Consider the following 22,729-nt stretch of genomic DNA (forward strand, 5'->3'; position numbering starts at 1 on the left):
GTGTAGATTACTAACACAGCGACTTTGTTTAGAGCACCAAGAGCTGACCTCTCGAATCGCTCCACCGACGGTCAAGCAACAGGCTTTACACAATGGTACGCCGATCAGGAAAACAATGGAACGTATGCCGGACGGTGCATGTTTTTGGCGGGTAACCACATGCATCTGCGGGGACAAGCGACGTGAAAAACGTGCGTAACTCAATGTGTGCAACAGACCGATAGCGTGGGCGAAAGTGACAAGCGAAAAAATGTTAATACACTGCCGCCAATGTTCTCCGTCGTGATCGCTCGTCACTGCCGCTCGCTTGTGGGCAGCCGCTGACCGGCAAAAAACGAGCGACAGCGACGGCGCGTCGCCTGCCGCTGTCGTCGAGCCCGGGGACCCGTGTATAGTTTTTTAGCCTGTCGCTGTCGCGCACACTATCTGCCAGCTGTACCCGATGAGTTAGGGTTTTTACGTCGCTCGCCGCCGCATGCGGTTACCCAATTACCCCTCGCGTTGTCCTCCAAAAGCGCACTGCATTTCAATGTGGGCTGCCATGGTGGGCAGTCTGGGCTGTGGATTTATTAAATATTGGTACACCCGTGGTTCTCCGCGGTCGCTTCCCAGGTTGTGGCCCGTGTTCCTCCACCGCGCCGTCCTGCCGCCCGGCAGGAGCGCGAAGGAAAGGTCCGGGTTGGTGTCCCGGGCCGTCGACGTGCCGATGCGCGTCGGATCGTCGAGGTGACGGTACCGCTCCGCTCCGGTGACGACGGGGACGGCGGCGGCGCCGGCCGTGTCCAGCACCGCCTGACCGACTGGCACCGGTTCCGGGAAACGGAGCTGGGAGAGATCGAGAACATCGAGGAGTGGACGGAGGGCCTCGTGGCCGCAGCCGAGGGGGCGACGGCGACGATCGAGACGACGGAGGACACGCCGCGCATGGATCCCCACCTCGCGCACCTGCTCGAGGCGCGGCGGTCGCTGCAGCTGCGCTGGAAACGCCAACGTCACAACCGCGCGCTGCGCAAGCGCGTGGCGGTGCTCGGCCGGGAGATCGAGAAATACAGCCGCCAGCTGTGCGCGCAGCAGTGGTACGAGCTTTGCGGCGAGGCAGACGGGCAGCTCCACCGGGGCGGCACCTGGAAGCTGCTGCGGCACCTGATGGACGAGAGCAAGAGCAAGGAGTATCAGCGTCACCGCATGGCGCAGATCCTGTACACCGCGATCAAGAAGCTGGGGGAAGAGGAGGTGCACAAGCGTCTGAACGAGCAGTACCTCCCGACCACCCCTCACGAAACGCATGCCGACTACGCCGGGCCGCCAAACGCCGCCCTCGACCGGGACATCGAGGAGTGGGAGGTCCGCCAGGCGACCCGCTCCCTGAACTGCCGCTCGGCCGCGGGCCCGGATCGCGCGACCAACAAGGCGCTGCGCAACCTGAACGACGCGGCGGTGGTGACGCTGACCAAGTACTTCAATGAGTGCTGGAGATCGGGCAGCCTTCCCAAGCAGTGGAAGAAGCCCAAGACCATCCTGCTTCCCAAACCGAACAAGCCGCCGGGCATCGAGAACCTGCGCCCCATCTCGCTCACGTCGTGCGTGGGCAAGGTGCTGGAGCACGTCTTGAACGCCCGGTGGCAGCGGTTCCTGGAGGATAACGAGCTGTATCCCGACGCGATGCTGGGCTTCCGCGCGAGGCTCGGCACGCAGGACGCCATGCTGCTGCTGCAACACGAGGTGCTGGCGCTCCCGGAGGGGCCCACGGCGGACAACCGAGCGATCCTGAGCCTGGACTTGCAGAGCGCCTTCGATAAGGTGTGGCACTCTGCGATCCTGGCCCAGGTGTCGCGCCTAGGTCTGGGGCGCAGGTCCTACGACTACATCCGAGCCTTCCTGTCCCGGCGCACGGCGCGGCTGGAGGTCGGGGGCACGCAACTGGAGGAGCGCGAGCTCGGAAGCACCGGCACCCCGCAGGGCTCGGTCATCTCGCCGTTCCTGTTCAACCTGGTGACGATCGGCGTGGCCCGGCGCCTGGACGAGCTCCCGGACGTCCGGTACTCCATCTACGCCGACGACATCACCCTGTGGGTCACGGGCGGCAGTGACGGCCACATCGAGTCGACGCTGCAGGAGGCGGTACGCACCATCGAGGCCGGCCTGGCGGGCACGGGTCTGCGGTGCTCGCCGCAAAAATCGCAGCTGCTGATCCTGCCCCCGCCGGGCCGGTATCGAAAGCGCGCTGCAGCGGAGGCGGAGCGCAACATCGTCGTACGAGCGGCAGACGGCACGGCCATCCCGTCGGTCCCCAGCGTTCGAGTCCTGGGCATGCACGTGGACGCGAACCGCGGCAACGGCACCACGATCGAGAAGATGATCACGAAGATGGGCATAGCCACGCGCCTCGTGAAGCGGATCTCCACGCGTTCGAGGGGGATGCGCGAGGCCAGCCTTCTCCGACTGCTGCAGGCCTTCGTGGTGAGCCACGTGGCCTACGTGGGCGCCTTTCACCAGTGGAAGGCGCAAGAACGGGAGCGCAGCGACGCTGCCATCCGCAAGTCCTACCGGGCGGCCCTGGGCCTCCTGAACGGCACGAGCAACGCCGCCCTCCTGTCCCTGGGGGTCCACAACACCCTGGTGGAGATCAGCGAAGCGCAGCGCGTATCGCAGCTGGAGCGCCTGGGCAGCACCAAGTCCGGGCGCAAAATCCTGCAACGGGTGGGCCTCCGCCCGCCCCTCGGTCCCGCGGCGGAAGACGAGCTGGTCCCGCTGCGAGACGACGTCGCACGCCGTATCGTAGTGCCTCCGCTCCCGAGGAACGTGGACCCGGAGCGAAACGTCGAACGCCGGTCGGCGCGGGCGCGCGCGCTCGCCAGAACGTACAACGAGGACGAGGGAGCGGTGTTCGTGGACGCGGCCAAGCACCGCGAGCGGGCCGACACCTTCGTGGCGGTGGTCCTGAAGGCCACCTCGGGAGAACTGCTCAACGCCGGGTGCGTGCGGGCCGCGACCGCCCGGCAGGCCGAGGAGGCGGCGATCGCCTTAGCCCTGACCCTGCCCGGCACGCGGACCGTCCTCAGCGACTCGAAGTCGGCGATCTCCAACTTCGCGAGGGGCACGGTGTGCAGGAGCACCGCGCGGCTCCTCTCTCGGATCCGGGAGGGGGCCGCCAACAGCACGAGCATCCGGTGGTTCCCGGCTCACGCGGGCCGGGAGCTGCCCAACGGCCACCACAACCGCAACGAAGAGGCGGACGCCGCGGCCCGAGTCCTCGCCACGTGCCGGACCGCGCCCCCCCGCCTCGACCGAAACCCGGAAGACTCCGGGGAGGAAGCAGACGACGACCACGACGAAGACGCAGGGGAGCCCCTCGTCGCCTACGGCGAAGTGCTCCGGTGGTACAGACGCGAAAGAGGGACTTTTCCGCCTCCACACCCCGGCCTGTCCCGGGGGGAGGCGGTGCTCCTGCGGCAGTTACAGACCGAGACCGTGCTCACGCCGGCGCTGGCGCGCCACGTGTGCCCGGAACTCTACGAGCGGACCGAGTGCTGTGTGTGTGCGCGAGTGCCCGCGGACCTGGCCCACATCATGTGGGGCTGCAACGAACAGTGCGCGCGCGACGGAGGCGACCGCCTCCCGCCGGACATTCGCACGTTGATCGGCTCCCCGGAGCACGGCAACCAGCTCAGGGCCGTCCAGCGGCTCGAGGCAGCTCTGGCGCTGCAACGGCGAAAGGAAAGCCAGCGCCCCTCGCCTCCCGGCCCCCGCGGGGTTCGAGCGGACGGCGACGGCGCGGGCGATCCGAGTAACCCGCGCGGCCGGCCGGGCACGACGCCTCGGGCTCCGCCCGCTACCTAGCGCAGGTAGTTAGACGAGGTGCGGCGAAGCCCTGCGTGGCCTGACCCGCACCTTTCTCGCAGGACGAATTTATAAAGGTCATTTCTCTCTCTCTCTCTCCGCGGTTAGCCGCGCAAAAGCTCGCAACGTCAAGTTTCGCTGCAACGATAAGTCCGATTGCTTGCCTCACCCGTCGGACCACCTAAATCCAGCGCTATCGCCGCTCGACCTCGTGCGGTTTCGAGGGAGAGGAGTAGAACGTAATATTCGCATCGAATCCTTCCTGATTGTGGCACTGGTAGACACAGGAACACCTTACTTTACATCTGCGGGAAACGTCGCGACAACCGCCGCCGCCGCTAGCGTTCACAGCCACTTTAGTTTTGAGCGTCTGCTGCAGGCACTACCAAAAATAAAATGGCGCTCCCACTAGGGCGGCGCTACATGTCAGTCAAAGCTCCTGCGCAGGTTCCCTATTCGCCCCAAGCGCGAACACAGTCGGCCCCTGGCGGCGGCGGAACGAACCGCTCCTAGTGTGGATGGCGCTCTGGTGTCGTCTGCTTGTTCACGTTACGTGCGGCGCAAGACGCGTGCTGCACACGAAAAAACAACGAACCAGCGTACTCGTCTGACAGTAAGCAATGACATAGTGACCTCTGCTTGCGCATTTCTTCTAGAAATGAAATAATCACAGGCCGTTGCGGGTTAATGCGCTGGTTTAATTCCACGAAACATCTTCGCCCTGGTCACCGCTTGGGTGTGAAACGTGTTATAAACATTGCTTCCACACATTGCACTTTTCGTATTGTTGAGTGCAGTCGTCTGCCGTTTCGGGAACGTCGAAGGGTGCTTTTTGAAGGTGGCGTGGTTATTATTTAAATGATAAAAGTTTAGTACGCGAAACGGATAAGAAGCGACAAGACCTGTGCATACGCGTGCAAATTCCACACCCTTGTAAAATTGCGCTGTGTCCTTATAGAAAGAAGAAACAAACAAAAACATTTACACTGCACACGACCCGTGCGCTATCGCCCATACATTACCGGACATGTATTTTACACCCGCAAGCGCCTCTGTGATCGAATTCGTATACCTTTTCTAAAATAAATATCATTTTTGGACAGTCGTTGTTTATACTGAGGAGGAGGAATAAACATTTATTCAACTGTATCGAGTTGATAATTTTACGCATTATTGAAAATGCGTTTCTATGGATGCGCAAGAGTATTTGGGGGGGATTTTTAGGTAAAATTAAGCAGTTGTGAGTTTGGGTGTGTCATGTGGTATTTCGTGTATCATTGTCATATATATCATTTTCAAATCCCACATGAATCACCTTGTCCAGAAAAGTGTCTCACTCAGCATAACCAAATGCCTAATATGGTCACGTCTTAAGCTCTTGAGGTGGACCTAAGTTTAAAGAAAGAGGAGAAAACGCGTAATATAATACACGTTATTGCCCACATGTGTGAGGGGTGTGTGCCATGACTCGCTGTTTTTTTTTATTTTTTCCCACACGGCTTGCTTTCAATACAATTTTGAAAAAGGCGAGCCACAATTCCTGGAAAATCCCGGACCAAAGGGGGGTTAATCAGTTTTGAAAATACGTACTGCTTTTAAATGCATAGCATTTTAGTAACTCACAATGTCACGCGGCGTTGGCGCGCCTTGTCGTAGTCCGCAGGCGCGCCTTGTCGTAGTCCGCAGCCAGGCCACTACACTATAAAAGAAATAACAGGTTCTGGCGCCCGGTTTCGAACCCATGACGCCGCGGGCGGTACGCAAGGTGCCCGGCGCACTACCGACCGAGCCACGAAACCGACACAGATTTCGATGCACCGAACGCGCCTTATATCCTTCACTCATTTCTCGTTTGTTTCGAAAGCGCCACAAGTTGTCCCGCGCCTCCAAAAGATGGCGACACGGGTCTCGCGATCGAGAGATACGACTTGCCGGCGCACCCCCTCGGAAATGCTGTGCATTTGATCGTGCCCCTCGCGAGGGGGATGTCTTTTTTGTTTGAAGCCAACTTAACCAGTAGCCCTAATCACTATTTTGTGAAGTCCCTGCTTTTTCTAAGGATGTCTGTCCGGGTACGTTCAGTAGAACGTTGTCGTAGGGCCCCGACATTGTTGTCTTTAGGCGTGGGGACTTTGCTGCCGATACTTTTCACCGGTACAGAACACGAAGCCTAGTGTAGTTTCGATTGTAAGTAATACCAGAGTCCTTCAAGGGACTCTGGTGATACTGATAACCATAGTTTGGCTTTTCGCGTTACGTGCGTTCTCTTCTAGCTGCTCTTGCAACGTTGGCAGGACCCCCCCCCCCCCCTACCCGAAAAAAAAAAACTAAATGCACAGAATTTCATTTTTTAACCAATCCTCAAGAATTAAATGCCAAGACAAAGGCGATATTCAGTTTACAAAAACAAAGTAGTTACCGGGAACTCCTTGCGCTGATTCGCAACGAGAAATAAAAAGGAAATGTTTTACTACATCTGCAACCGCGCAACTTCATTTATTGCCATCTTTAGGGTTCGTAAGCGACCTTATACGCAAGAATGCAAACACATCTCGCTGTTGCAGGCCCCTGTTAGATTTTAAAAGGAACGCAAATGGTCAACAGAGCAGCTGTAACAGAAAATTTGTGCTCACTGTGAGGTCCCAGAAGCTTGGTTTGCACACCGTAAACCTGCTTGTCACTTTGCGAAAACTTAGCTAAACATGAGATGTTGAATGTGTAGTGCGTGCGTTGACAATTCAATTCGCACGTTCACTTGCGACGAAAGCCGTAAATAAGTGATCCGAAACCGTTATTTATCAAACCTTCCTTCAGAGTCGTTAAAATTTCATTTAATATACCCGTTAGAGCGGATACATTTATATCTCTGCGCCGATCAAAATTCAGTAATTTGATGTTGCCTTTTGAACACACAAAAAATATCGTAAGCTCTTAGAAAGAATTTCGGGGCAGTTAAGTAGTGATACCATTTCAGGGCATCCCACAAATGCAAGAATGCGTCATGCTACCAGTGAAAGCGATTGAGATTGCCGTTGTAAACTGAATTTAGAGATCGAGCCTTCCTGATTTGTTTCTATTTATGCTTTTATTGAAGGCTCAAAGCCATAGTCTGGAAAGATCGAGCTTGCTACGAGCCACAGCGTACAATTTCATTGTCACAATTACGGCCATTCTGTGATTCCCGATGAGTCGTCGATTTTTTTGGCGTAGTAATAAAAACTGACTGCCACTTCCATGCTATACATTGAACGTTGAGGAACCGAACTACAGCATACCACTCTTGTTTGCGCCTTTCGTGCGCACATACGGCGGGAAAAAGGCACGAAGCGCGCCCACAGTGTACATTCTTGCGGGCCGCTCAGCGGAGCATCCACACTAGCAGCGCGACGCTGTCGCCACCTACATGTCGAACTCGCGGCGAATAGGGGATACATTCGGTTGAGGCGCCATCTTTAAAACCACAATATATTACATTGCAGCAAGTTAGTTGTGACTTGTTTAGGCGAGCTTAACACAAAGAGAGCGTGATAAAAAGATGGATAGAAAATTTCGGCTAAGAAATTAACGTCGGTTAATCATTCACCCGTGCGCCAAAACCGTACCGAAGAAAAACAGTTTCGTCTGTGCTTTCAAAAGATGATGTCATATAAGGCGGCTATCATTTTTTTGGAAATTTATTTTCAGAGCACAAGAATCGCCTTTGACCTCTGCAAAGATATTTATGGGGGAATGCAGGCACTATAAGTACACGAGCCTGAAAGGATATAAAAACATTAGTGTCCGCTGCTGGTAATCCGAATGCCCATTTTTTGTCTCATTGTCACCAGTGTGGTTAGATATCGAGTTGGCTGCAACCCAGGTAGTAACGAACTTACCCGGAAGCATTTAAGGCTGCATCTGGGGCATTTTGCTCCATTTGACTCACATTGCACCATGCTCCATTACCGGCTCATTTTCAGTAGCGTGACCGCCCCCTTAAATACACCACAACTTGTGTGGCTCCGCGGGTGCGTATTTTGAGAGCGGTGGGGGACGGGCAACTCCGCGTATCAAGGTCCACCAAGGTTCACGTTCGTGAGCACACTGGTCGCATTCAAAGGGAGAGCGCGATAGCGGAAGAGGATGAAAAGGGAGAGCGAGGAACAGAGAGGGAGAGAGGCGCGAGAGAGGTGAGAGAGAAAGAACGACTTTGCCGTGTGCCCTGTGTGGGGTCGAAGGAAAAAGGAAGAGGAAGAGGGTACAAGTCGTCTTCGGTATTCTTCCGCCACGAGTAAAGGAGGGACGTTATTCTCAGGAAAGAATACACTGCACTCGAAGCCCCTGTGTAGTTAGAGAGGAAAGCAGTTGAATAAATTTAGCCGGAACGAGGACGACTGGCAATGAGGGCGCAGACGTCTTGGCTGAATGCCGCCTTTCGACACCCCCGAAATAGAGACCTCACAAACGCCAGCGTCGCGTTGGTATGGGAAGGCGCGGCTAGCGTGAATTACTGAGTCCGACTTCAGATGACCTATAGACGTGCGCGGGTGTGGTGCCAACAATAATTTCCGGGCTTGAGGTTCCCGGCGTGCTGGCTGGGTTTTTATAATAATAAACAAAAGCTCTCATGTTAACTCGATATTGCGACATACGGCGGAAAAAGTCCAGGTTAACAAAATGTTTCCTTAGATTCCCACTGTGGTGGAAAACAGAAACAAGGTTTTTTTTTGTCCTTTCAATACTAAATTCTAGTTTGAAATGGTTTGCATGTTCACAGTAGCAGTAAAATATGTAATACCCGCATTGCACGAGCATTTCGAAGGCCTTTGATTCGAATGTCATTTGACTCAAATGACACCTTTCAGCGGTTACACGTCGTTTTCCAAAGGCCTTTTGTTGAAATGCCATTTGTGTCAAACGAGCCCCACAAATGACTTGAAGGCTCTCAAAGGCCTTTTAAACGCGCACGGTCGAAGTTTTGGGTGCAGTTTATGCCCGCCGCAATCACAAAAAAGAATGAGGTACGAGTAAAGCTTCGTGTTTTATGTGCACGATCCTCATAATTCACACTTTTTTTCTCTTTCGCTCGCTCTGCGATTTCAAGGTGACTTAGTTCTATCAGAAACAGCGGTGGGAAAAAAGAAAAAAAATAAAACTGGCTGTTTTGTGGATATTTTGTGCGCGCTTGCAGATTGTTCTCAATTTGATCACAAACATTTTTTTTGCTTCTTTAACTCTAAAAATAATTTCCCCGAGAACTAAACAAGGAAGCAATGGCGACACCAGAAGATGGCGGGCGAACGCGGAAACTTCGAACCGCCTTTGAGAAATGTGTAGGTCGGCGGGACTCATTCCAGTTCGAATGCATTTGAAATTTTGATGGCCACTTCACTGAAACGTCCTGTCAAGCGCTCGTGTAGCACAGATATACCTCTCATGTTATAGTGGCGATAGCTACCAATAGGTGGCGGTAACATAGAAGGAAAGTCCGGCTTCAGTGGTCGATTACTCTGTACCCGTGCGCGGTAAAAATAACCAGGAGACACACTCGGCTCATACTCTGAGGACGTGAGTTCCTGTGTTCTTCCCTCCTGTTCTCTTGTGCGCTAAGTAATAACTTTCAAATCCCATATGAACTTAAATATGTGCTTTATTTACTCTTAACAGCGGTGGCTATTTTCTGTACCGAACAAGTATTAGAACCACGACGGCCTTTCGCAAAATAGGGCACTAAAGGCTTTCGCCTTTACAATACCTTGTTCTTGACACCGTCTTATCGCAGCCACAAGCAAACTCTGCACGGCGGCCGGGCTGATTGACAGGTGCCATAAATTAATTTAGATGATACCAATGCTGTGCCTCCGGTCACTTCACCACTACCTCTCGCCGTCTCGGTTTGCTTATTTCATCCGACACAAGTGCCCCGTGGTTTCTCCAGCCTCGCCGCTGCCACCCGTGACGCAAGCCACGGCGCAGCTAGTCTTCTGACGACGCACTAGTCTCTTACCCGTAGTAGCCCAGGTGTGCCTAAGCGGCCCCGTTAACTCCACTCCGGAAGAGCGATGTCGCCATTCCGCTGGACAGCATGAGGGCCGGTTGCTCGTAAGCGGCCTCGATAAAGATAACTCACCGGCCATCGTTTTTTTTTTTTTTTTTTTTTTTCGAACAAGCTACTCATGCTCAGGAGGTCTCTCTGGGAGCAGGGCGTCAACACTTCATACGAGCGCTGACTTTGCATTAAAAAAACACAAAATGACTCGTGTTTGCTACTTGCGTACTAAATGCAAAGTAGGCTTTTATTTTAACCGAAGATTTCATAGCTGTTATGGTTCACGGCAACCGCGCAGCGGGATAGAAGGATCTGATTGTAGGGTTTAACGCGCCGACGCAGCGCAGGCGATGAGGCGCGCCGTAGTGGAGGGCTTCGGATTAATTTTGACCACCTGGGAATCTTTAACGTGCTCCGAAATCTCGTACACACGGGTGTTATTGCTTTTCGCCTCCATCAGAAAAGAGGCCGCCGCGGCCGGGAATCGAACCCGTGACCTCGTGCTCAGCAGCGGAACGCCTTATCCACTGAGCCACCGCGGCGGGTAGCGTGATAGAAGGACGAAAACGAAACGGAACCCAAATGAGTCGTTAGATTCTGTCTGATTGCACGTTAAAAAATGAGCCTGTTTTACCCCGACGATATCTGTACAGATTGTGCATGAAATAATATCGAAACGAAATATCTAAAATAAATAAATAAATAAATAAAAAGTTAAAAAATAAATAAACACGCGCGAACGTGTCAGGGCTTTCCCAAAGTTGGACGTGTCGCTTTCCCACCACTCAAATAACGCATTACTTCTATGGACAATGCTATGCACCGCGGGTTCCTGAACGCGTTTCCCCACAGGGTGATATCGGAGGCCTCGATAAAGTTCTCCATTCGTCTTAGTCGAAATAGTGCAAATCACACCATTGATTAAACACCATAGCGCACCCGCCATCTCAGCAGTGTGTGCCAAAATGCCCCTCGACATTGTAATGTAGGTTGGGGCTGTGTTCATATGTAGTTCTGCGTCCTTGCATTCGCCAGGTCTGGCCGACATACCGCTTACCACACTGTAGCAGTATATACCTCTTGGATACGCCCCGATGGAGTCGAGGGGAGAGTGAATCGCTCCCTGTTCACTGGTCCACTGATTGGAAGCCGGATGTTCTTTCGTGAAGGCGCTTATGTGCAATGACGGACAGCCCCATATCACACTGATTTATTCGTGGGATACGAACTTTCTAATTAATAGTTGAAAACGCTGGACCTTAAACCGTTACGGTTGGCTTAAAGTTCCATATTTAGGTTAAAATTATGGAACTACCTAATTGAGCCTTGCGGTGCGCAAATAAACGTCTTACTTTTGTAAGTTGAGCTACGGTGAACATCAGACCTCAAATATCGCCTTAGGAATAATGCCGGCCCGCCGCATACTTGCGTCTTACTTCCCTCTACTGAGCATCAACCTTTCCGCATGCGTGTCATAAAATGGAAAATACGGGAGTGTTCACCGTGACAGCTAGTTTCTACATACGGAAAATCGGTCGAGGTTGTCTAACAGTTGTTTTTCCTCTAAAAAATCGGGCTGCGACCATATAATCAAAGTTCCACTGAAATAGTATTCAGTGAACCTGATGCCTCCAGGTATTTACTATAGGTACTGACCCCGCAAGATGCGCTACTTCTGTGGAGACCAATCTTTATGCATGACATTCAATAGTTCGCTGTTTTGGGCTATATGTCCATACGGGGTATAATTAACAGTTCGCTATCAGTCCATACGGAGTATCATAAATGTACGATTCCGTTTGTATTTAGTTTGCGCACAATGACAGAAACAACATGGAACAACTCAGTGTATTCTCCCTTGCGGCTCTATAAAGCGCTCGCGTCAGGTCTTTTTCTAAATACCCTCCTGTTCAATGCGTGCGTTGCCCAAGGCGGCCTTAAAGGTTGTGAAGAGCCGGCAAGCTCGAGTACTGCGAATCAGCCCGGGGCTTGAAATATGCAGCTGCACAGTCGGAATGCTATGTAAAGCAACCACCACGCTTCTCTGCACCCCATCTCCATTAACCATTAACTAGAGTTCCCCGCGTCAGCCTTCACACCCCCGCGTATACGGTTGATTCGCCAATTCTCTGGCTGACGTTTGTCTCCAGCGCGTTGCGATTGCTTCATTATTACCTGAGCTCAATTCTCTTGTTCTTCCGCTGAGGTTGTTGACGCCGTATCTAGTGTACACCGCTGTACCCGGTGTAAGCGAGACATCATTGCTGCGCGCAGGCATTAAATGTCTCCTTCGTGCATTTCTTGCTGGACCCCTAATACACATTGTCGACACTCTTCGGTTATACGTGTGTGGAATCTGTCACCGGAAGTTGGTATAAAGGACAACTTCAGCCATAAACAGCTTCAATGGGTATTTAGCTGCCGGCTGTTCGGACGGTGCATGCGATCGGTCGTGCAACGAGGGACTTCTCAACATGATCGTGTTTTCTAGCCCTGTATAATTCCGTTGTTATCCCAAAGGTGGAGCTTGCATCGGCAGTCAGGAACTGCATGACTGCGTCGTGATCTTTGTACTTGGAGAGGGTGCAATGAAGGTTCACTCGCACCACTTCTCGCAGCTTACAATACGCTTACAATGACGTCTTTAAACGGCTTAACCTGGAAGAATTACCATTTATAGATGCACGAAGCGCCATTTAGCTTTTGTTCAGGTGTTTCCAATCCAAATTCGACAGCCCAAAATCAATGAACTCGGTTCAACTAGGGGCGCCAATGCGAGCACTCCGTCCCCACGTGTGCTTTCACATAACGACCACAGAGATGCTGCATCCAGTCTTCCGTATGAAACGCGTGTATAATGGTGATTTTGGTGCATCGTTGGACGCATTTTTTGGCAACATTAGGTCTTTCAAACGTGCTCTTAAAAACGCAAGTATCTGAAGCTATTTATGCTCCCTTAGTATGGTATATAAGGGATCCCGAGTTTCCGTTTTTGTTTGTATGCGTGCGTGCGTGTGCTAATGCGCGCGTATGTGTTGTGCATACATATCAATCTGCTTTACATGTGTTTCGTGAAATCTGCATTTTCCAGTATGATATGACTATTTGAATGTTTACGACACGAGTGTTTGCAGATGCCTACACTTTGCCACGAACTCTGTCTTCGTGCATGCTCATGTACCCGAACGTAATGTTCATATCTTACAAGTGTACTTTGTGTGTTTATGTATCTCCCCGTGCGTGCGTGTGCGTGCGTGCGTGTTTGTGTATGTGCTTGTGCATGCGTGCGTGCGTGTGAGCGAGTGTGTGTGTGTGTGTGTGTGTGTGTCTGACTGTGCCTGTGTGTGTTGGCGTGCGTGCGTGTGCGTGTGCTTGTACGCATACGTGTGCGTGTGCGTGTGTGACGCACACGTATGCGTACAAGCACATGTGTGCGTGCATGTGTGCGTGCGTGCACGCATGCGCGTGCGCGGGTGGGTGGTGCTACGATGTGCTTCGCGATCCACTGCACTTTGCAGCAAGTAATTAATTCTAATTGTAGGGTTTAACGCGCCGACGCAACGCAGGCGATGAGGCGCGCCGTAGTGGAGGGCTCCGGATTAATTTTGACCACCTGGGGATCTTTAACGTGCGCCGAAATCTCGTACACACGGGCGTTTTTGCTTTTCGCCTCCATCAGAAAAGCGGCCGCCGCGGCCGGGAATCGAACCCGCGACCTCGTGCTCAGCAGCGCAACCCCTTAGCCACTTTGCAGCAAGTATCCATGCTTCATTGTTTGTTTCGCATGTGTGTCGCCCTGTACTACACGTGCACCACCCATGAAACTCTAGTTCTGTAGATCGGTACTCCCAAATAAAAAAAAAAATAAATAGAACATAAATAAACAAACAAACAAATAAATAAATAAATATTTACATAAATAAATAAATAAAATAAATAAATAAATAAATAAATAAATAAATAAATAAATAAATAAATAAATAAATAAATAGTGTAATGCCTTTAAAAGGTAATAATTCTCATCGGTGGTAGGCAATTATTTCATATTCTCGGCCAGCGTTGCAAGCGTTAAAATACCGCACTAATGCCGTAGCCAACTCGTGTGGTAGTTGACATTAGTAAAAGCATGTTCGATGCGCGAAGGACAGGAAATTCGTGGATGGTGGATACCGGGTGACATCATCTGCGGTTTGCCGGGCATAGAAACTCTCATCCGCCCAACAAATGTTGTTATCCCATTTTAGAAAAAGACGTATGGCAGGGCAGCTGTATTGACCCGTGCTGGGAACTTTTGACACTGGCTTGACAGCAGCTTCTGATGAGCTGCAGGCATCTTCTTGAGGATGACTCATAATGCAATTGTGCGTTTGTCAAAATCTAATCAAACTGCTTGAGGGCACACTACACGGACGACAGCTTGAAGTTGCATACGTCTGTAAATTCTTTTTTAATCTTGAATGAATATAATCCTGATGCTCTTGAGGTGTTGTATGCACAAGGACAATAAAACCATCCCATACTGCGACCCGCGGTATACTAGTGAACTAGAAATAAAGCACATGTGCGAGTGTGACCCGGAGGGGGCTCGAACTGCGTCACTTCCTTCAACTGTGGAGCAGTCCTATAAGGGCTGTGCTTTTATGGGAATGTTGTTGACTTTCCTGGCGCCCTCGGGTCTGGATGAGTTCCTGTGCCACTAATATGTAGTATCTTTGATTTTGGAAGGTGTATGGATAAGGGAAAGCATCTAGATTGCTTGTTCCACATCGTCTTGCGTAGGAGTCAGCGCTGCTTGAGTTTGTTTCACAGTATACGTTTCAGTATATTGTATTATGTATGCTGTAGGTTTGTACGCCTAACTTTTCCTTCCCGCTTCTTGCGCCGTTTGTCTTTGTTTCTTCTTCCCCTCGCACTCTCACGTAACTTCGCTCTTCCCCACCTGAAGGAGCAAGCTCCGTCAGAGTTGGTGCGGCCTTCTGCTATTTTCATTAAGGACGACTTACCTGTTCACATTCCTTTTGGACTTGGTAATTCATTGCCCACTGGCTTATAAAGCGTCAAGCTACAAGAAGCAATGCTTCGCAGTGTCAGGACAATGCCCCTAACGGTCTAGTTTTCTTAGAGTAAAAATTTATCAGCTCTTTAATGAAAGAAATAAAATTCTAGTTTGTTGCACAGCGAACGCTATCGAGTGAAAATTATCCGAACTAAAATATGCTTCTTCTTTACTTTTCACTCTATTACAGAAATTATCTGTCTTAAATACGCAAACTACGCTGTTAGGAATATTTTCTTGAGTATGTGAATCTGTTCGTATTAGTCCATGATAGTTGTTAAGCCCATAGGAAACGAATTATTAGGGCCTTGGGAATTGGATCAGCTGCGGGCCCTTTAAAGCTGCCGCCTATGCCTACTTCTCCATTACCCGTCTTCCTCACTTGCCGTTTTGCTACTTGGATGCTTCACCATTCGTCACTTCGCCCCATTATATACTCGGTTTTACAGCAGTTCTTTCTTATAACGCCCACATCTTCTAGAGACTTCTAAAGTAACACACTGTCTCATCGGCTTGATATTTCCGTTCCCGTGACGGGACCCCTCGGGAGTATTTTCATGACACCTCTTTTGTTTATCTCAATCATTACGAGCACCCGAAACCTTTCATCAACGGTATCGTGATAGCGGTGTCAAGAACACTGACTGTCGGGAATGTACCCGCTAAGCACCGGCGGGCTCGAAATTCAGTCCTCCGCCCCGGCCGCCGTCCCTAAGGCGATAACGTCCTAATAAAGGGGTTCACGTAACGAGACAAGGCGCTATCGACCGGCAGTGACATCGTGTGGGAGACGACGGGTACTTACCGGCGGCACATCGACCTCATGCAACGTATGGCGGTGCTTAGCCTTCAACGAAGTTGGTTTTTAACCTTTTGCGTTAAAAGGTTAAAAGGCGCCTTTGCCCCTTCCTTCGCGGTGAGATAGGGCCCTCAGTGCGTGAGCTGTTGAAAACAATGTAGCCTCCACAGTACTGCGCTAGCTTGTGGTATGAACTGTAGATTGTTCTATGATCCGTTTACTTAGCGCGCGAGAAGTCGTCGCATCTGTTCGTTCTTCGCGTGCGAGTTGGGTCTTTGTAGGTTTGACGATTGATTGGTCGCAGTTTTAGCCAACGTCTTGACGCACTTTTAACATAGTTTTGATGTGAAAAAGCTTTTGCGCTTCTCTAAAATTTCATTCGGAAATTATGGTAAAGGTTTGGAAGCTTGTGGTAGGATACATCATTTTCGACATAACGTAAATAATAAAAAAACGTCCTTTTAACAACGATGTATAAATTAGCCGAATTATTACGCTACCAGGTATTTCGCTTATGTCCAACACATTAATTGAGCTAGTATAAATCGTCAGTGGGATGCATTTTGCACTACGCAGAGTGCGTGCATAATCGACATGAGGGTTAAACTACAAAGACCATGAATTTTAAAGCTTAAAACAATTTTATAATTTTGTAGAACCAATTTGCCTCGACACGTCCGGCACTTCGTCCGGGGGCGTGAGCACAGTGGAACTCTCACACGTTTGTTTAAAGGTCCCGAAACACGGTACTTCGTTATCAGTTGTTCCTGAACAAAAATAAGAGAAGCATCCCAATGGCACAATTTTATCCCTGCCTGTATAAAACGTTTATGCAAATTTTGGGAAAATTTCACTGTGTATGGTGTTACGACGTAACGTGTTTTATCCGCTGAATTTCCATACGGAGGTCGTTAACCAACGCCACGTAACTCTGACGAAACGCCAGAAGGTTTCATTTTCACAAAAATAAAATCCCCAGAAATGGCGTTCTGCCTTTGTAGGGGTATCGAAAGTGTTCGGTTGTACTGATAAACAACAATGCGTTAAAAACCATAAGGAGGGAAGGCCACAAGATTTTAGACATGGTTCGTGCGCTTAGCTTAGTATTTTAACTGTTATGTTCAGTGTAGTATAACCGCACACGGTTAATTCATCCCGAGCATTTCAAAACAACAGAATCCATGCATAGCACGTATGCATAACAGTATATCTGCAGCGTGTATTCATGTTCTTACAAGACGGAACTAATGAACGATTGAGAACTTCTTCGCATATTATTTGATCGAACGTATATCGGAATCGATTTCTTTAAGCTATAACCGCTAGTTTTTAGGAAAGCAGGAATGCATAAATGCTTGAAATATTCATCGCATGAATACACTTTCGGATTATGAAAAATACTTCAAAGTATGACCTACTTGAGACATCCCTGCTTAATTCGTATTTTAACCATTTTACAGTTTCGTTCGGGTTTTTTGAGGTTCTAGAGGCTAAGTGGCTTCCAAGGTAATTGCCGTTCTCTACATTACAAGGCGAAAAAAATCAGAAATCTCGGCATACTTTTCGTGCGACATAGTTGATTCTAATTAGGTCATAGCGGAATTTGCAACCGAGTAACAAAGCAGAAAGAAACATTCAGATTGGGATCAGGATACGTGGCGAGCGGGACGAAACGATACTAGAAAAAGTGTGAATAAAAACCTCAAAAACAACAGCATTCAGCAGAAATAGCTCGAGGGAGCAGCGAAATTGATTGCCATAAACGACAGAAAGCGATTACGGGAAATGTGCGCGCACCTAGGTAGCGCTTCCATCACCAGCTCGGCGGGACACGGCAGTCCGCAAGAACCCTCCGGCGAAATTACGTCGGAGGTACATACGTGGCAAAGCCCTGTTGGGGAGGGAAAGCGGGTGCGGGAAAGAGGGGAGGTGGCCACTTGCCAAGTGCTATAAATCTAGGCAGAAATGTCTGCACCTAGCTCACGATATGTAGAGAAAGAAGGCGGATCACACATAAAAACGAACCAAAGACGCCATTCCGACGCTACCTTTATGGGTAAGGCCCAGGTAGAAAGTCACGATGTCATCGATGGAAGAAAAAAGGCAGATAAAACTGAGTCTGGTGTTCAATTGCAGGGAATTGTCGCACACAAATGATCAGAAGTATCTCCTGCACGATGAAAACATTATGGGATGAGATGTAAGTGACGTGAGGACCTTCTGTTCTGGTGGCGTGGTGATGGCGCACAGTCAGGCCTTGAATGAGGGTTCTGCTCGCCGTCACAAGGTCGGCGTGACTGGGGCCCGGCAGGTAGGTGGGTGGTGGCGCGGAGGGGGCACAGTTATAAATACGGAAACGGTTTCATAACCGGTCTTCCTCCTCGCCCCCTCCCTGGTCGGCTCGGGCTCCAGCGAAGCATAACGCTGTTCTCCTGGGACCCGAAATGAAGGGGAACCCCTTGTGACGCCACGGTGTGAGAAGGTGAAACGGGAAAGGGAGCAGTAGGATAGGGTCTGCTCGGAGCCGGTGCTATAAGGGAGTGGACAAAGTGCAATTATCAGGGGACAAGAATACAGGGCATTGTCTCTCCCGGACTCTCTCTCTTTCCTCTCATCCTCCTTTGCCGGGGCGCATTTCCTCCGGGGGAGGCATTGGATCACCTTGATGCTCGCTGCTTGGCGGCCCGGCCAGACTGCCTGGCGTTTTCGCACCGCCTATGTCACAGGCGGAGAACGCGCGCCTGCCCAAATTCTGTTTTTTCTGGGTTGACACCCTGTTCTTCTCTTGCTCCTTCTTGGTCGCGCGTGCCTTCCGTCTCTCGTGACGACTCTTCGCTAGCAGGAGGAGCCGGTAGTGCTGCAATAATGTGTTGGCGTGGGTAGCTCGAATCGCGGGATGACTCTTGCAGTGCGCTCATCCTAGACGCGGTTTCTGCGCGCGTCATCATCGCCATCCCGTCTGGAGAGGGATCAACAGGCCGCTTAGGTGTTTAGAAAGGGACGTGCTTTCTCTTGTGGGCACTCCGTACGTGTTCTATGGCGCGTGCCCATCCCGAAAGAAGAGGGCCTACCGGATGGAATACACACAGCGGCATTCAAAACGTAACTCCTGCGTTACCCGACATCCTGCATTCCCGTGCCAGGTAAATGGGATAGGAGAATGAGTACATCCGACTAAGCCAGCGTTGTTTTCTCTGGTGAACAATCGTTCAACTATTTCTAGTTACTATTTCCAGAACGAAATAAAAAATAAAGGAATATAGCTGCGTGCGCCCATTTTACTCAGCACAACGACGAAGTTACATAACGCTCGCATGCGCGGGCGCCGAGCACGGCGGAAAGACAAACCAAAATGCTCACACGGCGAACGATGGCCTTTCCATACCCTGGTTCGACACAAACTCTCGTAACTTGTTTGTACTGCGCACACGTTGCTCGTCGACAGGACGGGCGACATGTACTAAAGCAACGCACCCCGTCGTTCGTATTTCAATGTACCCCGCTAGTACATTGTGTGGGGCTACCGTTCAATAACTCCCGCTAATCTGCAGTATGCGATATTATTTGATGATTTTAAATGCAGAGCATTTCAGTAACTCACGACGTCACCCGCGTTGACGTCCGTAGTCGTAGTCCGCACCCCTCCCCCAAAACTATATAAAAAAAATACTATCCGGCGCCTGGTTTCGATCCCTCGACCCTGCGGGCGAACGCAATGTACATGGTGCTCTACCCACTGCGCCACAAAGCCGACACAGAATGGGAGGCTACGAACGCGCCTTATATCCTTGACTCATTCAAACTACGTCAAGAAGCTGCTGATACAACGCATTCACTACCACCAACTCCCCCAAACACTAAACGTTAACGCAATACACCCACCCCTATGCGACGCATTTACTCGAGTCCCCCTCGCGGGGAGATGGGCCCAATTTTTTATTATGCACCGGTAAGACTAGAGTATTGTTCAGCCTCCCTGAATCGCTTGCACCGGCTGAACAAGGTGTCTCTCAGGTGTTAAGCTAATAAAACTTCCTCTGAAAAGTCACCTTCCCCAAACTTACAGTAAAGGAGATCGAAGAGCCTTCAAAAACTTTGCCAAATCAAATACATTCAACCGTCCGGCCGGTCACAGATACTACCAACCAGAACCAGACGACGAAGTCCACCACCGCTCGCCTATATTCACGCGCGCTACAGTTGGCAACCTGCCTTTCCGGCGTATCGCAAGACCCGCTTTTTGTGTATTACTGTACCATAATTCCACGCCACATTGCCGGCCGTAATTGTCGCGCCAGCCGTCTTTTACAGGCGCATCGGCCTTCAAGCGTACAACTCGACGGCCTTCGAGTTGTACGCAACGGACTGCAACGGACGCATCCCGGGAACGTGTACATGTCTGCGTGCGTGCGTGCGTGGATGCGTGCCAGTATGAACCAAACACGCGTGTGTGTGCGAACAGAAGTTTCAAATTGCAGATACCTCCTTCCCGCCCGCATGCGTGCGTGCTGGCTCGCTGATTTGTCTTCGGCTGATTTCGCAATTCGACTGCGACATTGTCGCAGCCGGCTCGGCTTGATTTCTTGATGCTTGCATGAAGCACGCAATCCCCGTTCCCTCTCTGTTATTCCCTCAACGATTTCTCTCTGCCTCAGGCACTTTCAAACGGGTGGTAGCCACAGCGACCGAAAGATGGCGTTACTCTTCCGTTTAGAGATGAAGTCCCTGTTGTGCGCTTTGATTTGTGATGTTCTAGCCAGCTGTTTTAGAAATGCACCAAGCAAGGTGCGTCTCTGGCGTTTTGTGGTGGTACTCAAGATATGCCCCTTCGGTGTGTCTTCTATAAATGAAGACTTAATTTACCAACGCCTAATGGCAGTGGCGCCCGAGCTGCTGAAGCCTGGGGTTAATTTTTGAGCTCCGCGGATAACTTAGCTCAACAGCTGGATATGTTTGTAAAAGCTCACAAGAATAGATTTGTTGAAACCCCTCAGAAAAGGAGCAGTATGGGACATGAACTGAAGAACAGGTTTGTAAAAAATACAGCATAGATGCTTAAGGAATATAAAGCTTACAAAGTAAAGTCACCCACCCTTATGGACGCCCATAATGGCAAACTGTGGTAGTTGTGAAAAAACTACGCCGCTTCAAAGAAAGTTCTCCGTGTCAGTAATCTTCAGCCGTTCCTTCTCCTCTTCTGTGAGAGTAGTGGATGATAGTGGAGCCCGAAAAATGCGAGGCTCGCTCGTCCGTTCGAACGGTTCTTACTTTATCATCAAACCAGCTGATCTTTCAATGTAAAGATTAGGCTACAGAATACCACTCTTCGTCAGTTCATGCGTGACATTTACTTGAGGAGATTGATGTACTATACACCGAGCAGCACCGTTTCTCTCCCCAACGTCTGCATTCTCGCCTCGCTCCTTATTCTAGTTTGGTGACTGTGGTCTGGCGGCGGATTTCCCGCGTAACTAGTTAAGCATGCGCCTTTACCAGGGCTTAATGCATGGTAAGTACCTTTTGGTCTATTGTAGAATAAATAAGCATGAGAAAACCACGTAACTGAACTCAATTGTGCACGCGTTTCCGCCCGAGCCCGTGCGACAGTATCGTCGAATCCCCGCTGCTGGATGACAAAACGGTTGCCACTACATGTATATTTCTTTGCATGCCATGACTCACTGTTAGTTGTTTTCTCATTTTTGCTGGTATGAGGGATTTCCTAACACGTGCGAATCCACTGGTTCGTTGCTCTCCGAGCGCATATTGCACATTGGTTTCTCTATACTAAAAAGCCTCTGATGGGTAGGTATGCTGCAGTTTATTAGTTTAATTTAAACGGTACTGCTAGCCTTGGGACAGGGCTTTAAGCAGGAGGGGGTAATACACCGGAAGGAAGCAGCAGAACAAAAGCGTCAAAAGCACTAACATCCTTCACGCACAAATCAAATACACTCTTACGGGTTTGGGAGATCACGTATAGATGATAAAACATCCGGGCATTGTACGTCTTGTGCACCAACGTGTTCCGTTCCCATGTGGTTTGGGGAAAAAAGAATGTTGGTAATAGTTTTACATACGTAATCGCTGACTTCTGTCGGGTGGTGCGAACTTGTCTGCCGACGAAAGAACGGTGTGATGTATGCACTGGTGTCGATTCGAAATTTCTGGTGTTAAAGAAAATAAAATGTTTTTAATCTTTCAGGGTAGCGTCTAACTAAGACGTTTTCTGAATTCGCGGATTCAATAAGCGCTATGGGAGGCGCGCGTCTGCTGTAGGAATTAAAAAAAAATCTTGCAGCCTTTCTTTGAAAGTTCGCACGTTTCGAACTCTTCGTTACAGTGTGCAGGTTCCATATGACTGAGGCGTACTCCAGTAGAGGTCTAATGTAAGTTTTCAAAGCTAGAAGTTTTGATGTCATACGTGGATTTTTCTAGAGTTCTTCATGAATAACCTAGCTTCTGCATTGCGTTTTTTTTTCTGAATGTAAGTAATGTGTAGGTGAACGAGAGGTTACACGGTTAGTAGAAGCTTTTAATTCCATTTGAGATCCAATGTTATCATGACACCTACGTATTTATAACTTGTATCTGCCGAGACTACATGATTGCCACCTCTTTCCTTACAACACACTTTGGCACTTGATGTTTCCTACCTCCCACTCAGCACAATGCAAGTTTTGCTCCAGCGAGATTGTCAAACCACATCGTATGAGTATCCTCTCACACATTTGACCTTCTCCCAATCCCACCCTTCCCCTTTACAGTGGGCGCCACAGCTGTCTAGCGATTAATTCGGCTCCCAGCTCGACCTGGGAAGACAAAAGCCCGGACAAACAGCCAAAGCCAGAGACTCCTGGTCTCCTGGACTCAGGCATACCCCCACTGGTCCGCCCTTGGCCAAGGAGTCGGATTGGACTTTAATAAAAGTTTTATTCAAACCAACTCAAGGTGTCTATATTGTGCACGGAGCCGGACAGCCGACGAAAAAATCGTGTTATGTTAG

Source organism: Haemaphysalis longicornis, unplaced genomic scaffold, assembly GCF_048455015.1.
Source record: "Haemaphysalis longicornis isolate Haplotype H1 unplaced genomic scaffold, Haemaphysalis longicornis Haplotype H1 scaffold_8, whole genome shotgun sequence".
Classification (NCBI taxonomy): domain Eukaryota; kingdom Metazoa; phylum Arthropoda; class Arachnida; order Ixodida; family Ixodidae; genus Haemaphysalis; species Haemaphysalis longicornis.